General features: G+C 41.9%; 1 protein-coding gene across 8 annotated transcripts in view; it reads left to right on the top strand.

Moving 5' to 3' along the window:
- Positions 1-15,299, top strand: part of LOC144808497 (adenosine deaminase 2-like) — a 405,785-nt gene that overhangs the window by 114,661 nt on the left and 275,825 nt on the right. For 4 of the 8 annotated variants that reach the window (XM_078673638.1, XM_078673643.1, XM_078673642.1 and 1 more), the window contains exon 1: positions 913-1,665. The gene's annotated coding sequence lies outside the window, so the exon portion shown is untranslated. Of the gene's footprint in view, positions 1-889; positions 1,666-15,299 lie in introns of those variants that run through there. The other 4 variants (XM_078673640.1, XM_078673641.1, XM_078673637.1 and 1 more) reach the window with 3 other exon arrangements.

The following is a 15,299-nucleotide window of genomic DNA, read 5'->3' as shown; positions in this document are numbered from 1 at the left end:
TTGTGTTAGTCCAATTGGTGCAATGAAAATCAACCAAGACTACAATTCCTAGAATGCACTATGTTAAAGCAAAATTCAGGGAAGGAAAAGTCGAGTCTCTAATATGGAACCATCTGGTCACCTTATGCAGAGACACCCCCACACATAGTCGTGGCGCCTTTAGTTGCATCTGATACCATATCAAAAGCAGACCTGTTCACCTTGCTAATGATTGTTTAAGAGTCCTAACCTGTTGAATTGGATTTCTTGAATAGTAAAAAAAGATGCTACAGAGATATCAAGTCTCACAGTTCTATGCGTGAATAATCCATCCAGTAGAGGTTTCTTTTCCTTTTCATTCTTGAAACCGTAGTTCATATTTAACAATGAATGGGAACAAAAGGATTACAAATCTCAGGCTGCAAAGACAAAAATCTGGGGCTGTGTGAGCTTCTCGTTTATTAAACTGGGCAACGTGGTAGCTCTGTTTCCTAAAAGTTGCCGTTTAATGTCCAATACAGACGCAGAAAAATTCTCTATTAAACTTTCTCCAGACCTGAGAACACATTATGCCAAAAGATGGCCACTGTTCCTTTAGACCCTACTAACAAAGCCTGACCCCCAGAAAAAATAAAATGTAGGACACCGTGTGGGCAGGTGTTCCCTCAGACATGATCAATCTCGCCACGCCCCAGGTCCTAGAGTGGCTACTAATTGGTCCATGTAGTTACACGAGATAATGGGGCCTCAGAGACTCTTAACTCGACCTCCATGAGCCTTAGATTGTCCCCTGAACGGCGCCCCCTTTCCCGACATGCACCACGGGGATGCGTGGGGGGTCTGGGTTTCGCCCCTGCAATTGGTCCATTGTCAGCGCGGTGACATCACTAGCCTGCGCCAACATTTTAAGTCACATCTTTCTCTAATGGGGCTTGAAGGTCGTACTCATAAATCGGAAAACTGAAAGTGCTAGGAGTGTTTACTTTAACTGATAATACAGGGCTGGCCGAATGAGTCCCTGAAGCCACGGTGCAACCTTTCAGTTGTTTTCGAGTCAAACCGGACTGAAGGCAACCCAACCCCATGTTTCGTGTATGTTAGATAGGAGAGCTGGATTTGTGCCAAACCCCGTTTTGGCAGGCAGTGATTATAGCAGGCATCAGTTGTAATTGTATCCATGTTCGTATTAATAGTCACACAGCCCCATGCCATGGATCGGTATTAGTAACGGATATGCAAATCTGTCACTTATTGATAAACTTCGTCTTCAAGTCTACGGTTTATCTGGAGTCATTGAACATAAACACAAATGTTTAAGAGACGAGTCAAACAAAGTATTTTAAGCGGCATGCATGGAATCCGTCGTGGTTTGGGTTCGACCGACTGAAGCTGTTTTGTGATGGTGTTTCTTTTTAATTTCTTTCAGTTCTCCCTTATCGCCGTGTAAATCAGCCTTTGGAGCTGCTCGCCCAGGTGCAGCCGGAGAAACAAACCCACAGCAACAGGAAGCGAGTAAAGTGAAGTGAAAGCCACACCGAGGAAGCGCCCGCGAGACGTTCCAGCCAGTCCCTGAGGCGAAGAGCGCTCTGACTGCCGCAGTGTTTACTTCCAGCCAGCTGCTGGCGTGGCCGTCCTCGAACAACAAAACCCTTCAGCCTTAAAACTGCGCAGGCCCCGGGAAGAGAGGTAAGGGAGGACTTTACACTGCAGATCAGTCATTTTTGCGTAAATACGTTTTACCTCTCTACTATCCACCCGGCTTTAGTCATTGCAGTCAGTGTCAAAGTGGGGTGGGGGTGGAGGGGGAGTAGGGGAACTGTGGGCGGAAAATCAGAGGGCGGGAATAACCCATGGACTGGGTCAGTGGGCGGAGGTGTGGCCAGAAAGAGCAAAACATCCCAGTTTGTAGTATTTGTTTGGTATTTCACTGGCCAATTACAATGTATTCCATTATTTAATTCAACCAAGGGATACACATGTTTATTAAAGGTTGAATATGAGTTATTGACATTAAAATGTATTCACAAAGTGTGGGATACGTTTCCAATCACATATGTCCCAAATACACTTAAAAGTGGAAGTACAAGCCATTTGTCTCTGAGCCATGCAGTTTCCATCATCAGCCCTTTCTCCTCCCTTTTTCCACATGAGCAGTTCAAACATGAATGACAAAATATCCCAGTTTGCAAATGTTTTCCACCTATTTATGGCTCTGCCATATGTCGACATTACAGAGAGGAAAATGAAAGTCCGAATGACTGAGCATAAAAGTAGCATAAGACTGAAAAATGAAAAATCGTCAGTTGCGATGCACTGGCAAGAAGCTGGACATAACATGTCACAACTCAGGTTCACTATATTGGAACAATTAAACATTCGACCTGCGATTGATCCATTTAAACAGCTACTAAATCTGAATTTCTTTGGAGAAAGATATTAAATTCTCTACAACCCACGGGGTTAAATGACCGTATTGAACTTACTTGTTTTTTATGATTCTAATTGTCACTGAATAATAGTTATTATAGGTTTACAATTGTAATTAACAGTATATTATGCAAGCCATAGATAACATTGTTATTGCTGATATTATCACACTTTACTAGTATAAGGAAGAGTTTCATAATGAGACACACAAACACTCCATCCATTTTTTTTATATCGCACGTAAATCACAAAGTTTTATATCTTTAATGCGAATCTCTTTATTTTCACACACATACCCCTTTAAGATACGACAAACCGCTGAACACGTGATCGCTACACGAATCACGTCGAACGTAAAACTCAGCGTTCACTGCGCGCTGTTGCATTCGAAAACAATCTCGTGGTCAAACTTTTTTCCCGAGTAGCGAAAACACGGAAATTGAATACTTTCTCATCAAAGACTCCACGCGGTAAGCACCAGATAAATGCATGTTTATTATCCATTTTGAATCTACTGGCCTATATATGTCAAGCCAAAGAATAGAAAACGGTTGTTATCAAACGTTACGATATTTAGCCATACCGCACTATTTTGAATAGAGTGATGTTAATCTTTACGAGCCTTATGCCGCTAACTCCACTCAGTATAAAGACCATAACTGGTCACCCTTCGTAACATGGATATCATATTGTCGATAAAAACAGCGTAAACTAACTGCATAATACGAACCCTTAACATTCCGGTAACCTACCTTCCAACCATCTTAATACGGTTGAATGTATTAACGCAGCACTTTAAAACCCATCTTGATATTAACTCACTACATCCAAGACTAACTGCATGATACAAAGTAACCGTATATATGTGGTGTTTTACAACATGTCATCTAATAGTGAGTCCCCGTAAGGGCTATTTCGTGAAGTTTTCACTATTCGTATTATAGAATTGTTTAGTCAGATTTATGTTTCCTAAATCAATCACACAAGACAATACCATGCACAATAACGGTTGTTTAGGTCATTGTAAAAAAGTATAATGAATTCTTCTTTTTTATAATCAAATCACTTTATGAAATCATGCAATAATCATTAGAATGCCTCAACCTGATATTTTGTATTAACTTTATTGACAATGACTTGTAATAATGTACATAAGATCAAAGCATATCCATTATCGTATAGAACTGATTAGTTTTTTGTTTACTGTTTATTCCTTTAGACCCCTGAAGAAGGGTCCATTTGATTGACCCGAAATGCATTGGGTTTGTGGCATTGATGGAATATCCACTGACAAATAGAAAAAGTAATGCTTTTCAAAAAAATCCCAGAGATGAAAGAATTTTATAATCTTGGGAATAGAAAAGATTTCGAAAATAACTTCTTGAAGTTGGATTTATTTTGAATGAAAGTGTTAATAAAACAATAAGGAACAGGATTAGTTCCAAGTATACAGTGCGCACATTCTTCAGAAAAGGATTTTCCTGACTGAATCTTATACAATCTGCCATATTTGCCACTTAATACACCATCTGCTGCATAATCTGATGATTTTAACTAATAAATTGTTTGTAGCTCAAATGGATCAAAAGTTACAAAAAAATGCGACTTGTGTTGCTGCGAAGTGGAGGGCCCTTTGCAAAGATTGACTGGTAACCTTTCTCACTGCTGCATTTGACTGTTACACTGGTACTAATGAGGCAAAATATTTGCAGAGACTTTTAGTATGTAATGTAGAAAAATGTAAAAATAATAAAGTACCAGAAAATATACCGCATTATGCTGTAGACTTTGTTTGCTGCATAATTTAGTCAAAACTGTGGCATAGTTTTGTTCTCTCTTGCTGCATAATTCTACAATCATTCCGCTGCAACGCAGGCAGATTTTCACTATGGTGCAAGGGTGACTGCATTGGCGATAGGAAGCTGAAATTATCACCAGCGCAGGGGGAAATGCAGGGCTGCACTGTATTGTTGTAAATACGGTTCAGCCCTGCATTTCAGAAGTGGCCGAGTGTGGCGTTAAGACAAGAAGGGTAGCACTGCGCTCTGTCACTTCTTTGTAGATAAGCCCCGTTGTTTAAAGAAAGAGGAAACAAAAGTGGCACTTCACTGGCAAACTCTGTAAAGGGGCCCTAATGTGTTTTGTTGTGAATAAAACCAATCTGGCAACTTTGCGACCACTCTGACTTGCTTTATTTAGTTATTTTTAGTATTTTGAACCATTTTTCTCTCCCGCCTGAGGCTGCCCTTTGGAATAGAAAAATGTCAGAAAAAGACATTGTGCCATGCTATGTCACTATTTCTTCTCTGTTAGGTCTATTTTTATGTACATTGGAATTAATAAGGCTATTGGATCCCTTCATGTTCTAGTACAGAACTATGTTGTGTCTGTTTGAACTCTATCGGTCTTCGTGCTCCTGGGCGCTTGGTACCCCCAGCTTATCATCAGCCTACAAATAAAGAACTACTAAATTCTTTATGAGAAGCATCTTCAATACATTACAGACATTTGCAGGAAAATGGTTTCTTTCTTTTTTTGGATCCATTTCACAGGGCAACAAATAAAGGGAAGAGAGAGTAAAAGTCACGGTTTTCAGCCATAGAGAAGGAGCCACCCAGAAAGAGAGAAAATAAGTGGAAGAAGTGAGAGAGATGGGAGCAGTGGCACAGCGGAAACGGACACTGTCCTTGTCTTCCCTGGACAAGAAGGGAGAGAGACAGAGTCCTTTTCCTTCTATGCCCACCCGCCCGTCCCCGCATGGCCATGAATGGCCGAAACTTATCTATAAGCTTTTGCTATTTCTGCAGTTCTGGGACACATTTAAAAGAAACAGAAAAGTAGGGGAACGGATTGCTTAAATTTTAAGAAGTAGGGGCACGCCGTGCCCTTCCGATCCTGCCTACTCCGACCACTGATTGCAAAGCGAGACTGAAGGGTATCTCTTTCAGACCTGAAGTGATTTGCTTTTCAACTTTCTAATACTTATTGCCAACGAGCTTCCCCAAGTTAGATACTCGTACCTGTACGCCGTGCCCTTCCGATCCTGCCTACTCCGACCACTGATTGCAAAGCGAGACTGACGGGTATCTCTTTCAGACCTGAAGTGATTCGCTTTTCAACTTTCTAATACTTATTGCCAACGAGCTTCCCCAAGTTAGATACTCGTACCTTTTTAGCCAAAATCCATTTACATTTGGGGATTTGTAGTTTTGATTTTAACAGTGTAAGTATGGGCGCAAAAACCCCACTGCGCAAAGTGCTGTTCACTAAAATGCAACTACTGCATGCAGGATGTCCAACATGGGGCCTTGTAACTTCTATAGTGTCTTTTGAGCATGGTATAGCAGGACCCTTCTGGTACCTGAAAGACTCTGTAGGAATGACATAATTGTTGGGCTGTGTTTGGGTAAGGTTAATAAAGTGTGAGTTAGTTAGCCCTCTGAAGAATGAAGAATGAGGATGTACACTGCAGAGCTCCGGTGTGGCCATATGCATGCTAATGGGTTGGGGAGGACGGGAAACCTATGAGCTAAAAATATTTTGGGTGACATGAATGTTAAATTCTATGTATAAACAGGATTGTTCCTCTGCTTGAAAATATCAGGCTACAGGCACCAGGATGATTACAATTAATTAAACAGGCATTGGCATAGCCAATAGGTCTCGCCTTTGGGACCTTTTAAGTGTTTACCCATGCAACAGTTGATGCTGTTGCACCAAGGATATTGTGCTGCATAACTAAATACTTGTAAGGTACCAAAGGCGAGACCTATTGGCTATGTCAATGATTGTCTTTAAGGTTGCTTCATATGTGCAGAGCAAAAACCAGCCAACGCGCTTCATCCATACACAAATGGACTTCTTCAAGGCAGAAAAGAAGTTGAGAAATCTATTGTGTAATCCACTCATGCAACAAGTTAGTTTCACCAATCGATCCATGTACAAGTCTTCCTAGAACATTCCATCAAAATGTTTAGAACAAATGACATTTCCTCCATCCCTTTGTCTAAAGTCCATGCGTCACATATGTTTCAAACGGATGCAAGATTTAGGGGAGGTCAGCCTATCATCAAACACTACAATTGGGGCCAAGTAGAAAGTGGAGAAACACCCTTCTCGACCGTGGTGCCACAAGACTAACCGCCAGAATACAATGCAGCAACTTCATAACCCCCACATCACAGGCACGCCCCTGCCACCCTGACCACCACAAAGTCTGTCTTTCTGACTCTAAGTGCTATAACAACACATAAAATGCATGTATGTGAAAAAGAATTACATTTTTGGGTATAATCTCTGAAAGAGATTATCAAAAATGGATAGGACACTTGTTACCACTTATACCAAGAGAAATATGTTGTGAAATATATTGTGAAACCCTCATAAACGTTGTGTATAACGAGAAGCGGTATATCTTATTCTCCGCCCCACACAAACATTTTGGCAGCAATCATCGGGTTTGACAAAATTGTGTATTGCCTAGCCTCGCCCGAGGCTTTCTCTGGTTTTTTCGTGGCAGTCTCCAGAGATAAAAAATTCGAATAACCCCAACAGAAAAGGCACAAAAAGGGGATAAAATAGTTTCCAACCGATTAAGATACTCTTTATTATTAGTATCGGTGGACAACTAGTTTAAAAGAAGTTGGTATGCTCGCTGGAAAATTAGGAATCCATAGCATATATTAGTAGTATTGACAAAACGTCGACATGTTTCTGCTCTGTTGGCCCGTGGGTCTAAGAGCATTCGTCAGGACAAAAAACAACAATAAACAGAGATCTACCTATCACTATTTGTGATGTAGGGGGGTAGAGGTGTAATTTACAATCTTACCCTTACGTGGTTCTATGTAGTCACCTGTAAATTTTAAGAAAAAGAGGGTTGGGGTCACTAGTGGCATTTTACCAAAGTGCGGTTAAAAAGAAGAAATGGAAAAACATTGTACCATTTTCATGTAAGCTCAATTGTGGCATGCTGTTTTAGGAAATTGAGAACAATAGGGACATGTTGGCGAGTAAATGGTGGCGACTTAATGCGACATGTAAATTGCAAGGAATGTGACATACCTCTAAATCAGGTGAACTTGAGTGTGCGAACCTGATAGAGAAAACGGGGATGATAAGTGTTCGGCACATTTACGTAATGGTAAGGAAGTCCGTCATACCCCATGTGAGGTCTTACCTTAATTGTGTTTAGAAAAAGGTTCCCTCAGGAGGTCCCAGGCTATAACAGTATCAGAGAATCAAGGTATTAGTCACTCTGGTGCTATAAGTTGTGGATGAGCGAGGGCGGTGGAGGGACGACTTACCCGCAGCGGAAATGTGTTCCGCGTCTTGTGCTGGCTCTGCCTCCTGGACGCCAAGAGCACGTTTCCAATGGCGTTTTAACTACGCTAATCATAGAGATAGAAATGAGACTTTTGTATACAACCAAAGAACAGCTTCAAACGTAATTATTAAAAATTTGTATGCCTAATAAGTAATTTATAGGTTATCTACATCATGGTCTCGTAATTATTAAGGCATTGAATCAAAGAAATTTATATTTGAAAAATATATATCCTTTGTAAAGGATACGGACTGTACCTGTTCCTTAGGGAGTACATTTGTAGACGGGATGAACTTAGAGTCTCATAGGGTTATGAGTGTCAGAACACTAAGTGGACTCTAAATTTTCAAATTAACAAACTGCTAGTATCAGCGTGCGAAGTGGTGCCAGCAAATATCATCATTTAAACCATATTTATTCGTCTTAAGGCGGTCCACCCAGCGTTGTTCTTTTTCGTACAACACTTTTTCAACGTTGGGTGTATTGTCTTGAACTTTTTCTATAACTGTCCACTTCAGGTCTTCAATACTATGTTTTTGTTCGATGAAATGTGCACATAGTTTGGTTGAGTTCTTTTTTAAGCGTATGTTGCTTTTGTGCTCACCTATGCGCAGTTTAACCTTTCTGCAGGTCATACCGATGTATTTTTTGTCACATGGACATGTGACCATGTAGATCACATGGGAAGAGTTGCAGTTGCTATGTTGTCGCTGGGTCCACGTGAATGTTGGTGACAATTGCAATGTTTTAGAAATGGATGTAGAAGTACAAGCTGTGCAAGAACCGCATGGGTAGTGGCCTGACACTGGAGCCATGTTTATGTTTCTGATCTGATTCGTTGGATTTTTCTGTTTTGGACGGGTATGAACCAGCATGTCACGTAGATTTTTTGTACGTCTATTTGCAAAACGGGGTTTTGGCCAGTTGAATTTGCCAGTGTTTACAATATGCCAATTCTTACTGATCAGTTTGTTGACCTGGTATGTTGCAGGGCCAAATGTGGTCACACAGGTTACGAGGTCCTTATTTTCAGTTTTTTCAAAAGATGTTAGAAGGTTTTCCCTCGGCTGGTTCTGGGCTCTTTTTTGGCATTTTAATATTGTGCTGTTTTTGTAGTGTCTTTGTTGTAATCTGATACTCAGGGCTCGTGATTGTGTTTGATAATCCTTTTTCTGACTGCAGTTCCTTTTTAAGCGCAAAAATTGGCTGTAAGGTAGGTTGTCTCTGAGCGGTTGAGGGTGATAACTTTTGTAGGACAACAAGCTATTTTTGGCAGTCGGTTTTCTAAAGGTTTTTGTCTCGATTTGGTTCTTCTCTGAAAAGATCGTGAGGTCTAGGAAGTCAATACTTTCCTTGTCAGCTGTGTATGTGAATCTCAACCAGGGATCACGTGTGTTAAGCCAGTCGACAAAAGTTTTCAGGTCTTGGTTATTGAGCCAAATCAAGAAGACATCGTCTATATAACGTTTCCAGTAAATGATACTGGAAACGTATGGGTTGGCAGTTGTGAGTACATGATGAGTTTCAAAATTACTGACGTAGAGTCCAGCCACCGATGGCGCAAAGGCACTGCCCATAGAGGTCCCATGGCTCTGTAAAAACAATTGGTTTTCGAATTCAAAATAGTTTTCAGTAAGTGCCATCCGGCAGCATTCCAAAACAAAGTGTCTGGGTGTTCTGAAATCCCAGTTCTCCATGAAAAGTACGTCTTCCAACATTTCCAGAGTCTCTTTTTGGGGCAGACTCGTATATAGGGATTCAACATCTAATCCCACCAGGAGCATCTTGGTGGGGTCAAAGGTTAGATCTTTCAGCTGATTCAACAGATCTCGGGTGTCTTGTACGGGTGTCTTGTAAATAGGCTGGTGTTCTTTTAACAAGTGGTTGGAGGAATTTGTCCGCAAATTTAGATAGGGGTTCCAGTGCTGACCCTATCCCCGACACAATTGGACGGCCTGGAGGAGGTATTCTGTTTTTGTGTGTCTTGGGGAGGGAGTAGAAATAGGGGATCTTAGGGTTCTCAGTTACTAGGAAATCAGCCTCTTTTTTGCTTATCCAGCCATTTGTTTCGGCTTCATGAACCATGATGGCAATGATTGTCTGTAATCTTGGTGTTGGATCAATTGTGATTTTGGTGTAAAATTTCTCATCCGCCAATAGATCAAGACATTGATTCATATAGCCTTCTTTTCCGAGGATAACTATACCTCCACCCTTATTCGCGGGTTTTATGACGATATTCTCATTTGTCTGAAGTTCTTCCAAAGCGATTCTTTCTGATCTCGTTAAGTTCTGGAAGGGTCTTCGCACATTAGTTGCCAAGTTATCAATTCCAGTTAGGACCGCTTGTTCGAAGGCTAGTATTTCTACTGGTACCATGTTTGTCGGTGGGCTGTAGTTTGATTTTTTGCGGAGGTTCGTGTCTCCGCAAAAAAAGACACGAACCAGAACTTAACGAGATCAGAAAGAATCGCTTTGGAAGAACTTCAGACAAATGAGAATATCGTCATAAAACCCGCGGATAAGGGTGGAGGTATAGTTATCCTCGGAAAAGAAGGCTATATGAATCAATGTCTTGATCTATTGGCGGATGAGAAATTTTACACCAAAGTCACAATTGATCCAACACCAAGATTACAGACAATCATTGCCATCATGGTTCATGAAGCCGAAACAAATGGCTGGATAAGCAAAAAAGAGGCTGATTTCCTAGTAACTGAGAACCCTAAGATCCCCTATTTCTACTCCCTCCCCAAGACACACAAAAACAGAATACCTCCTCCAGGCCGTCCAATTGTGTCGGGGATAGGGTCAGCACTGGAACCCCTATCTAAATTTGCGGACAAATTCCTCCAACCACTTGTTAAAAGAACACCAGCCTATTTACAAGACACCCGTACAAGACACCCGAGATCTGTTGAATCAGCTGAAAGATCTAACCTTTGACCCCACCAAGATGCTCCTGGTGGGATTAGATGTTGAATCCCTATATACGAGTCTGCCCCAAAAAGAGACTCTGGAAATGTTGGAAGACGTACTTTTCATGGAGAACTGGGATTTCAGAACACCCAGACACTTTGTTTTGGAATGCTGCCGGATGGCACTTACTGAAAACTATTTTGAATTCGAAAACCAATTGTTTTTACAGAGCCATGGGACCTCTATGGGCAGTGCCTTTGCGCCATCGGTGGCTGGACTCTACGTCAGTAATTTTGAAACTCATCATGTACTCACAACTGCCAACCCATACGTTTCCAGTATCATTTACTGGAAACGTTATATAGACGATGTCTTCTTGATTTGGCTCAATAACCAAGACCTGAAAACTTTTGTCGACTGGCTTAACACACGTGATCCCTGGTTGAGATTCACATACACAGCTGACAAGGAAAGTATTGACTTCCTAGACCTCACGATCTTTTCAGAGAAGAACCAAATCGAGACAAAAACCTTTAGAAAACCGACTGCCAAAAATAGCTTGTTGTCCTACAAAAGTTATCACCCTCAACCGCTCAGAGACAACCTACCTTACAGCCAATTTTTGCGCTTAAAAAGGAACTGCAGTCAGAAAAAGGATTATCAAACACAATCACGAGCCCTGAGTATCAGATTACAACAAAGACACTACAAAAACAGCACAATATTAAAATGCCAAAAAAGAGCCCAGAACCAGCCGAGGGAAAACCTTCTAACATCTTTTGAAAAAACTGAAAATAAGGACCTCGTAACCTGTGTGACCACATTTGGCCCTGCAACATACCAGGTCAACAAACTGATCAGTAAGAATTGGCATATTGTAAACACTGGCAAATTCAACTGGCCAAAACCCCGTTTTGCAAATAGACGTACAAAAAATCTACGTGACATGCTGGTTCATACCCGTCCAAAACAGAAAAATCCAACGAATCAGATCAGAAACATAAACATGGCTCCAGTGTCAGGCCACTACCCATGCGGTTCTTGCACAGCTTGTACTTCTACATCCATTTCTAAAACATTGCAATTGTCACCAACATTCACGTGGACCCAGCGACAACATAGCAACTGCAACTCTTCCCATGTGATCTACATGGTCACATGTCCATGTGACAAAAAATACATCGGTATGACCTGCAGAAAGGTTAAACTGCGCATAGGTGAGCACAAAAGCAACATACGCTTAAAAAAGAACTCAACCAAACTATGTGCACATTTCATCGAACAAAAACATAGTATTGAAGACCTGAAGTGGACAGTTATAGAAAAAGTTCAAGACAATACACCCAACGTTGAAAAAGTGTTGTACGAAAAAGAACAACGCTGGGTGGACCGCCTTAAGACGAATAAATATGGTTTAAATGATGATATTTGCTGGCACCACTTCGCACGCTGATACTAGCAGTTTGTTAATTTGAAAATTTAGAGTCCACTTAGTGTTCTGACACTCATAACCCTATGAGACTCTAAGTTCATCCCGTCTACAAATGTACTCCCTAAGGAACAGGTACAGTCCGTATCCTTTACAAAGGATATATATTTTTCAAATATAAATTTCTTTGATTCAATGCCTTAATAATTACGAGACCATGATGTAGATAACCTATAAATTACTTATTAGGCATACAAATTTTTAATAATTACGTTTGAAGCTGTTCTTTGGTTGTATACAAAAGTCTCATTTCTATCTCTATGATTAGCGTAGTTAAAACGCCATTGGAAACGTGCTCTTGGCGTCCAGGAGGCAGAGCCAGCACAAGACGCGGAACACATTTCCGCTGCGGGTAAGTCGTCCCTCCACCGCCCTCGCTCATCCACAACTTATAGCACCAGAGTGACTAATACCTTGATTCTCTGATACTGTTATAGCCTGGGACCTCCTGAGGGAACCTTTTTCTAAACACAACTAAGGTAAGACCTCACATGTGGTATGACGGACTTCCTTACCATTACGTAAATGTGCCGAACACTTATCATCCCCGTTTTCTCTATCAGGTTCGCACACTCAAGTTCACCTGATTTAGAGGTATGTCACATTCCTTGCAATTTACATGTCGCATTAAGTCGCCACCATTTACTCGCCAACATGTCCCTATTGTTCTCAATTTCCTAAAACAGCATGCCACAATTGAGCTTACATGAAAATGGTACAATGTTTTTCCATTTCTTCTTTTTAACCGCACTTTGGTAAAATGCCACTAGTGACCCCAACCCTCTTTTTCTTAAAATTTACAGGTGACTACATAGAACCACGTAAGGGTAAGATTGTAAATTACACCTCTACCCCCCTACATCACAAATAGTGATAGGTAGATCTCTGTTTATTGTTGTTTTTTGTCCTGACGAATGCTCTTAGACCCACGGGCCAACAGAGCAGAAACATGTCGACGTTTTGTCAATACTACTAATATATGCTATGGATTCCTAATTTTCCAGCGAGCATACCAACTTCTTTTAAACTAGTTGTCCACCGATACTAATAATAAAGAGTATCTTAATCGGTTGGAAACTATTTTATCCCCTTTTTGTGCCTTTTCTGTTGGGGTTATTCGAATTTTTTATCTCTGGAGACTGCCACGAAAAAACCAGAGAAAGCCTCGGGCGAGGCTAGGCAATACACAATTTTGTCAAACCCGATGATTGCTGCCAAAACGTTTGTGTGGGGCGGAGAATAAGATATACCGCTTCTCGTTATACACAACGTTTATGAGGGTTTCACAATATATTTCACAACATATTTCTCTTGGTATAAGTGGTAACAAGTGTCCTATCCATTTTTGATAATCTCTACTAAGTTCCGGGGAACAGATAGGACAACCTTTCCTCGTCCCTCTATTTGATGTATTCATAATCTCTGAAAGACCTAGTGCATGTTTCTGGTACATAGTGTACGTGTATAGCACCACAGAGCGGTCACATCGCTTATATACTCCGAACTCATACATATGTATGTGAGAAGTTGGCCTGGTATATGATGTTCACTATTCTAGTGAGCACCTTGCACCAGTCCAAACAACCCTTATGGTGATGGTTGTAAAGTCAACCTTATAGACCAGCTATCCTAGTGGTAGCATGGAGCAGTCTTAGGCTAAACTCAAGAGGGCATGTGAAGGCAGCTGTTTTACCATATGTAACCCCTTTAATACCAAGTGAAAGGACACCACACAGGTTGTATATCAAACTCCTTCCACATAGCAGTCAAGTACCCAGACATGAAGTTTGCACCTCTGTCTGAGACAACCTCCTTTGGAAAGCCCACTCTTGAGAAAACTCCCAGGAGGGCTCTTGCCACAACAGGTGCTGTTGTGGTCCTTAGGGGAATAGCTTCTGGATACCTGGTGGCATGAACCACTACCACCAGTATAAATCTGTGCCCAGAGACTGTTTGGGGATCCATTGGTCCAACAATGTAAATCCCTACTCTTTCAAAGGGTACCCCCACCACAGGTAGTGGTATAAGGGGGGACTTTGTTGTGCCACCTGATTTGCCACTGGCTTGGCAGGTCACACAGGAGCGACAAAACTCCTTAGTATCTTCTGACATATGGGGCCAGTGAAAGTGAGGGACAAGCCTGTCCCAAGTCTTGTTCTGGCCTAGATGTCCTGCTAAGGGAATATCATGGGCTAAGGTAAGAAGGAAACCCCTAAAGGCCTGAGGTATGACCAACATCCTGGAAGCACCAGGCTTGGGGTCTCTACCCTCAGAATAAAGGAGTCCTTCATCCCAGTATACTTTATGGGTACCTGTAGCATTCCCAGCAGCCTCAGAAGCAGCTTGCTGTCAGCGGGGTTCAAGAGAGGGGCAGTCTAACTGAGCCTGCCTCAAGTCTGCCCTTGAAGGTCCCCCTGTCCCAAGAAACTCAACCTGGTCAGGTTCAAGCTCTTCTAGGACAGTTCCTTCAGGGGTCTCACAATCAGCTTCCTGAGAAGGCTGATCATCACTTATGCTCAGACGTGAGTCCCTTGCTCACTTGGCCACTGGATTCAAGATAGCCTGGCTGATGAGGATTATGAATCCGAAACTGGTCCCAGGATGCTTGTTTCCGGTCCATGGAAGACATGGCTTGGCAGTTCGGGCTGCACTGTTCCCATGAGGCACAGGGTCAGACTGATTTGCATATAGCCATGTCTGAAATGGGGTGGCTGAGTGGGCTAAAGAATGGTGAGGGATTAAACCCAGATCAGTTGACTGGGGGTGAGTGTTTGATTTGCTCAAAGGCTCCGTCCATCATCCCCTTTTGTATCGATCATCACCGGTGGGCAGGGGGGAAGGCACTGCCTTAGCCCTACTGCTCTTTCTCTTGGATGGCTCTTGGTCCATAGTTTCAGGATCCAAGGCCTGTTCAGTTTGGCACTTTTTGGCCTGTGACCTGGTCACAGCAAGGACATGAGCTGAAATGCCTAACATCTCTGCATGAGTCCTATACTCCACTTCTGACCATACTGAGGATTCAAGATCATTGCCCAACAGACATTCAACTGGGAGGTCTGCACTTACCACAACTTGTTTGAGGCCAGTTACCCCTCCCCAGGAGAAGTTAACAACTGCCACACTATGTGTAGTAGTGACGTTGCTTGCATTGGTCACCAG

This window comes from Lissotriton helveticus, chromosome 1_1 (assembly GCF_964261635.1).
Source record: "Lissotriton helveticus chromosome 1_1, aLisHel1.1, whole genome shotgun sequence".
Lineage (NCBI taxonomy): Eukaryota > Metazoa > Chordata > Amphibia > Caudata > Salamandridae > Lissotriton > Lissotriton helveticus.
The sequence above is the reverse complement of the archived record's forward strand: the minus strand, read 5'-3'. Positions and strand labels throughout refer to the sequence as shown.